This window comes from Gymnoscopelus braueri (genome assembly GCF_963280865.1).
Source record: "Gymnoscopelus braueri genome assembly, chromosome: 21".
Lineage (NCBI taxonomy): Eukaryota > Metazoa > Chordata > Actinopteri > Myctophiformes > Myctophidae > Gymnoscopelus > Gymnoscopelus braueri.
The window spans coordinates 35,565,051-35,572,240 of record NC_137623.1 but is presented as its reverse complement, the minus strand read 5'-3'; the positions used below and the strand labels follow the sequence as shown (position 1 = coordinate 35,572,240).

General features: G+C 38.6%; 1 long non-coding RNA gene across 1 annotated transcript; it reads left to right on the top strand.

Moving 5' to 3' along the window:
• Window positions 1-405: 405 nt before the first annotated feature.
• On the top strand, window positions 406-6,957 carry LOC308077191. Its single transcript, XR_013932373.1, has 3 exons — window positions 406-561; window positions 3,323-3,414; window positions 4,934-6,957. It is a non-coding gene; the product is annotated as an uncharacterized lncRNA (long non-coding RNA).
• The last annotated feature ends 233 nt before the right edge of the window (window positions 6,958-7,190 follow it).

The following is a 7,190-nucleotide window of genomic DNA, read 5'->3' as shown; positions in this document are numbered from 1 at the left end:
ACTGGCAATAAGGGCATGGGTCATGCAACTTTGTTTGTTTATGCTCCAAGCAGCAGCACTGCCCCCATGGAAAGTCTGGGAACGAAGCTAATATGCACTGTATCTCATAGGTGGACTGTGGTTGGTTAAAATTGTATTTAGCCCACAGACAGACAGACAGACAGACAGACAGACAGACAGACAGACAGACAGACAGACAGACAGACAGACAGACAGACAGACAGACAGACAGACAGACAGACAGACAGACAGACAGACAGACAGACAGACAGACAGACAGACAGACAGACAGACAGACAGACAGACAGACAGACAGACAGACAGACAGACACACACACACACACACACACACACACACACACACACACACACACACACACACACACACACACACACACACACAGAGAGAGCATATTACTACTTTAACACCCATCCAGACGCCACACCCCCTTTGCAAATGTATTCACAAGCTGTAACCCAGCACAATCCTTCAGTTGAACCTCTCTGTCCAATACAATGCATCTGCTCCTACTTTTCCTTGGGGTGAGCTTTTAACAAAGGGTAAGTCTTTCTTATTAATGTTTTTATTCACTTCAAGTATTCAGTGTTGTTTTCATTGACGATGACAACATGATTTAGTTAACGGCCCTTTTTTCATGACTAAGACGAGATGGTGACGAGCTAAACATTGGTCTTTGATGACTACAATATGACGAGACGTATGTGCGCTTTTCGTTGACGAGACGAACATTTTATTCGGTAGTTTATTGGACATTCAAAATGCAGTAAAGGTCAATATTGTAGTGACTCTGTGTTTCAGTGAATTTCTATGCGGTATTACTGGCCAATCATAGGGAAGTCGCAGGTCAGTGATTGGGTAGGAGGCCGTGTTTGGGGGCGTGTGTGGCACATGTGCTTTTAACAAATCATATACCTTTGCTAACATAAGTCAGTGTTACTCGACAATCGCCCCCTGGTAATTTTCTAGTAGCAGCTTAATACATTTTTTCCCCGGGCAGCACTTAAGTGAAATGCTTTGTCATAATGTTTATCCATGTTTGAGTGAAACACGTACATGCGGGGAAATGTATATAGAAACCAGTGCCGTTCCCCACGTCATTGAGGTTTCCATATTGATGTTGACATCACGGGAAAATCCTTGGTTGTGTTTGTGTCTATGTCGCGTAGGCTATGTATATTATCATTTTGGCCAGTGGGATGTGTAACACATGGGCATGCTCACTTTTACCATAAAGGCTGGGTTGAGTTGTCCAAAATTAAGGATATTTTTAGGAGGAATTACAATACAGAGCCACAGCAGGAGAAAGGGTAAAAATTCAGGAGTTTCCTGTTAAATGCAGTGTTGGCAGGTATGGTCTCTAGGTTAGGCCTATTCTATTTTCTGAATATGCTGTATTTTGTGTGAATGATGTTGTATTATGTTATCCCTTAATGTCCCAAAATGTGATATATTTTATGATAATATTAGCTCAGTCATATCTTAAATCGAATACAAAGTCAACGTAGACACAAAAGACATCAGAGAGCTGGTCTTTTGTTGATGATGCTTCATAGCCTTCATCTTTATACTTCAAAATTCAAGATGGTCACATTACATCTGCTCACAGCATTTAGAAATTACGCCACTTTTAAAAAATAACAAATATCTGGCTCCTCTTATCAATGGAATCATATCAATGGTAAGCTATAAAATGACAGATAGACATCCGGAGATGTGTTATTGTCTGTTGATGACGCTTTATACTCTTTATCCTTCCTCTAGATCTGTCTGCTTAGGATTTCCGAAAGTGAAATTTGTCAGTGAAACTGTGGTGTGTGACTAATTCATATCTGGTAACACTTTGAACCCACATTTACAATGCATTAGAAACACACAATGCATTATGGTTAATACCATGAGCATATTAATATAACTATAGTTGTAAGCACTCATATACTCATAATGCTTTATAACAATAATCATAACACATCATAAAGCATTTTATAATAAGTTATAAGGTCCAGAATAAATGCTTTATAATCTGCTTATAAATAACAGTGCATAATTACAGTTATAAACACTCAACAGCAATACTCATAATGCTTTATAACAATAATCACCCTTGTTGCCCCTCTCTTTGGCCGTGTGAACAATTACATTCCCCACAGCCACAGTGGCCTTAATGCCCCCGCCTGCACTGCCCCAGCTGATTTCACCGTTTCTCCTCAGCGCTATCTTCCTGTCAATAGGGTAGACACCACCAGTTGTCTGGTTGAGATTCTAAATTCTTATTGTACAACATCAAGTGAAACGCTGCACATACTGTATAACCAGTGATAGGTTTGATTTTCGAGTCTATAGATGAATCACTCGCAGCTTAAAATGCCGCAGAAGCCAAGAAACACTTTTGACAGAGAGAGGGGAGAGAGAGAGAGCGAGCAAAAGAAAGAGAGAGGTGCTGTTTAACGTTACCAGCGTTGTAAATGAAACAGACTGGAATTAGACTGTATCTGTATATTATGTACATTATGTCATGAGAATGACATTATGTTTGTATGTTTTGTATGTCCACATGTCCAGGGACATATCTGTGACTCCCAAGGTGTGGGGGGGGACCATTTTTGTATGTAATTTTTTGACACATCAGATAATAATACTTTTTTAAATAATACTGATTTGAAGTGTGCGCTAGAAACCCAATTTAGGAGATTCACTACACAAGCACAACACCACTGAGAAAAAGTGAGAGTTATCAGACCCAGGCCTTTTATATCTGCCAGCAGAGGGATGTGATTGGTGAAGGTGGAGTTAGAGGAGCACTCAACCAATGGGTGGGCGGAGAGGGGGGGAGGGGCACATTTGGTGGAGGAGTGACGACCAAAGAGACAGAGAGAGGGTGAGGTGTGTGTGTGTGTGTGTGTGCGTGTGTGTGTGTGTGTGTGTGTGTGTGTGTGTGTGTGTGTGTGTGTGTGTGTGTGTGTGTGTGTGTGTGTGTGTGTGTGTGTGTGTTTATTTGATAACAATAATAACAAAATATATTTGTTATTGGATCCGAGCACTTGATACATCATTTTTTGTATTGTCCCTGTCAAATAAACATAAATAGTAATAATAATAATACAAAAATAAAAATATAATAATAATATAATAATAATACAATTAATAATAATAATATTTGAATATATTCTAATATTAGCCAATTTGTAAGACCAATATTGGAATTTCATTTCTGAGGAATGTTAATAGCCCTACTCTGTACACACCCTGTATATTAATGAACTGTCTGTCTGTCTGTCTGTCTGTCTGTCTGTCTGTCTATAGGTCTGTCTGACTTTCTCCCGCATATCTTGAGAATCGTCCGACCGATCAACTTAAAACTTGGCGTATGCATCCAGAGGCGCAGAGGGAGTGATGTGAGTATCAGTGGTTGTCCAGAAATCTATCTATTAATCCACAATACTGTCTGTCTGTCACTTTTATGCCCATATATGGAGATTTGTAATGTCATCAATATGACGTCATAGTAATGATCTTCAAAGGCTCTGCACACTCAACTGAACTTCTGTTGGGTGCAGATTCGAAGCAGTACTAAACAACAAAATAACTTTTATAGTGTTTAATAGTTACAAGGGCAACCAATGAACGCGTTGCAGCCTGTTGGTCTTCAAAAGGCATAGAAGCTGCCTAGGTGGATGTGACCTACTGTATATAGTTTAAGAAGAGTCATTGATTATGCTGTTTAAATACCAGGCAGTAAAGACATACAATCAAAATACAATTTACAAAATACACAAATCCCACCAGAAACCACAACCAAGATCTCTTTTTTTTTTAAATAAGAAAGAGTTCTACTACTAATTCTACTAATTCCTCATTTAGACCTTTTGGAAATACTGTACTTAGAGTGTGATTCCAGTACACTTCTCTTTGTAGCAATAATCTCTATCTCCTCTATTTAAGGAATTTACTATGTGACTCCTTTCTTCATCCTCATACATGAAAAAAAGTCACAAAAAGTATATACAAATATACTCAAATAAAGTCACAGGGGAGGATTACATGTAAGAAGATTTATGTTTATTTGTTGAAATGTCCTTGTGGTGTTTTGTTATGTTGGTAAACAAAGAGAGTTATAAAAGCAATATAAAAAACCATGATGACAACTCTCTAGTTGCTAGACACTCCAAAGTCACAGTTCATGAAGTTTGTAGGTTTATATTTCAAGGTATGGAAGTAGTATATTCCTTAAATAGAGTAGATAGAGAGCGGTTATTGCTACAAAGAGAAGTGTACTGGAATCACACTCTAAATACAGTACTTCCAAAAGGTCTAAATGAGGATTTAGTATTGAAAGAAAATATATTTTGGTTGTTGTTTCTGGGGGGATTTGTATATTTTGTCAATTGCATTATGATTGCATGTCCTAACAGTCTGGTATTGAATCAATTGTTATAAACATGGGATTTTCATATCAATGACTCCTGTAAACTATCTATCTCCTCCACTATTTAAGGGATGTGACTCGTTTATACATAGTCATACATGGGGGGGAAAAAGAGATACAGTTACAGGGGAGGATTATGTGTAAGAAGAAGTATGTTGTTTATTTGTTGAAATGTCCTTGTGTTTCTTGTAATGTTGGTAAAACAAATTGAGTTGAAAACTAAATTAGAATCACTGAACACAAAAGCAATATAAGAAACCATGATGAAAGATCTCTAGTTGCTAGACATTTCAATGCCACAGTTCATGAAGTGTATAGGCTTAGATTCCTTAAATAGAGGAGATGCTATGATAATGAGTACAGCACTAACAACTCTGGGTTAGTATTCTGGTTTAAGATGCCAGAGATCTTTAGCCTCTGTTTGGTAAATGTTTTGCGTTGTTTATTTATGTTTATTTAATATACATGATTTGATTTTCTTCTCTCAGTTTTAGGGAACTATTTGTCATCTCAGGGACTAAATTAAAAGAAGTGAAGCAAAAAGTAAGTCTCACATCATAGTGAGATAGAAGAGACTCCAGAGGAGAAAGAAATCCTGCACAAACTGGAAATCATACAAGAAGAGTGAAGCATAGGGAGATGGAAGATACTTCCGAAGATAGGAAAGATTGCGATTTCTCAACCACAGACAATCCCGTTAAAGGATCACTGTCACAGGCTGATGACACTGCACTCAGTTGTACACTCAGGTTGGGCGTTTTTGGGGCGAAAAGGGCAAGTTCCAGAGCAGAGAGGTATACACCTGATATCCGTGTTGAAGGGAACAAGGAAAGCTACTGGTTACACAGCACCCAAGCAGGACTGTTCCAATGCAACGTGACTGGCCTGGTGTTTAATATGAAGGCAGAGGGAGATGTGACTTACAGGACAGTCCCTTGGAAACAAAGGCTTCTAGCCCAGCTTGGCAAGAGGCCTGCAGGACCGTTGTTTGACTTAGAATGCCCTCAGAGATCTGTGCGTCAGTTACACCTTCCCCATTGTGAGATCCTCTCCTCGGGTGGAGGCAAATCCTTATCTGTTGGCCATGTGATGGATGAGAATCCCGAGCTTATCGACCCCCATGAGATCACAGAAACTCATGTAATCATAAATGTAACTGGATGTTCTGCCTATGGTGTTGTCGAGGATGTCAACAGCCCCAATCCTAAACGTGCATTGGTGGCACTGTTTTATACACCAACAATTGATGATAACGAGCCCATATCAATCCTGAAAGTATTGCTGCTACCTGACAACATTGTGCTGATTGAAGTGAGAAACAAAAGGAGGGAGCTAAATGGAGAAGAGATTTACATTGAAAAGCCTACCTGTAAATTAATCCTAAACAAAGAATATACCCTCTCCACTTCCCCTCAAGATGACGCTATCATAATTAGACCAAATAGGGCACCATTTGAAATTTATGAAACCTATGACAATTACATCACAACATTTGAGGTAACTTTAATGGAAAGGTTTAAGCATGTGAGACTGCGTCTAAGAGACAGTAACACCTCTGACTGTGCATGGGATCACTCTGTATACCTTTCACCTCATGATATAAGAAAAAAACAAATTCAGAGAACATCAATTCTTACAGCGGACGACAAACTGTTTTCTGTGCGGTGCAAATTCATTGAAAGCGTTTCAGATCCAGTTCTCGACAAACTCCTGGACAAACTTTTAGATGAGAGGGTGTTAAACGATGATGAGAGGGAGAAGGCTGTTAGCCTGACGAGGAAGTTAAAGGCAAGTTTTGTCATTGATACAGTGAAGCGCAAAGGACCTGATGCAAGTTCACACATGATATCATTTCTGTGTGAGATGGACCCATATCTCACTGATAATCTTGGGTTAAAAACCACCACACAGCAAAATGGTCCAGAACATCCACAACCAAGAAGTAGTGGACGCCAACCAAAAGGAAGACCTGACAGGTCAAGCAAGGAAAGAACACAACCAAGGATGGAAACAAGGAAACGCAAGTTCCCATCATAAACCTGCAAACCAAAAAAAACCAAAAAAAACAAGACTCTTAGATTATATCCTTTTCAACCACACAAAACCTAAATGCTTTCAAACTAAAGGTTATATTCATGAGACAAATGTACGTGATATGTGTTATGTGGACTGCCCCCTGACCATAGTGTGTGGTGATGCATTACCAGGTGGAAGACAGCACACAATTCCTCTTGTATATAGACAAGTAATACACTGGGTGGCAGCAAAAAGCAACTACTGTCACCAAATGTCCTGAAGATCCATCAATGCAGAGTCAGTTGTTATATCCAACCCTCAACCCTCAAGGACACATGAAGTTTGTGAACAAGCCTGACCTAATACAATTGATTTATTATTCTAATACAGTAACTTTGTTAATCATGCGGTATAGCATGTTTTAACCATATACTGTTTATATTGTGATTATTTGTCTTCATTTATTGAGTATTGATTTCTACATTCCAATAAAAATTGATATAACAAATAAAGCCTGTCTCAATTGATTAAGACATTATCAAGACAGTAATACTTTCCTCTTGTTATGACATAATTATAACATGGCATTATAAGCTTCTCATTATTCATCTTTGTATTCTTGTAATTCATCAAAAGAAAAAAAAGACGTTGTCAATTGGTTATAAGCCAACGTCTTGCCAACCTAAAAGTAAGTTCAAGAACATTAAGGCTGATTCCTGTTTAAGCAAT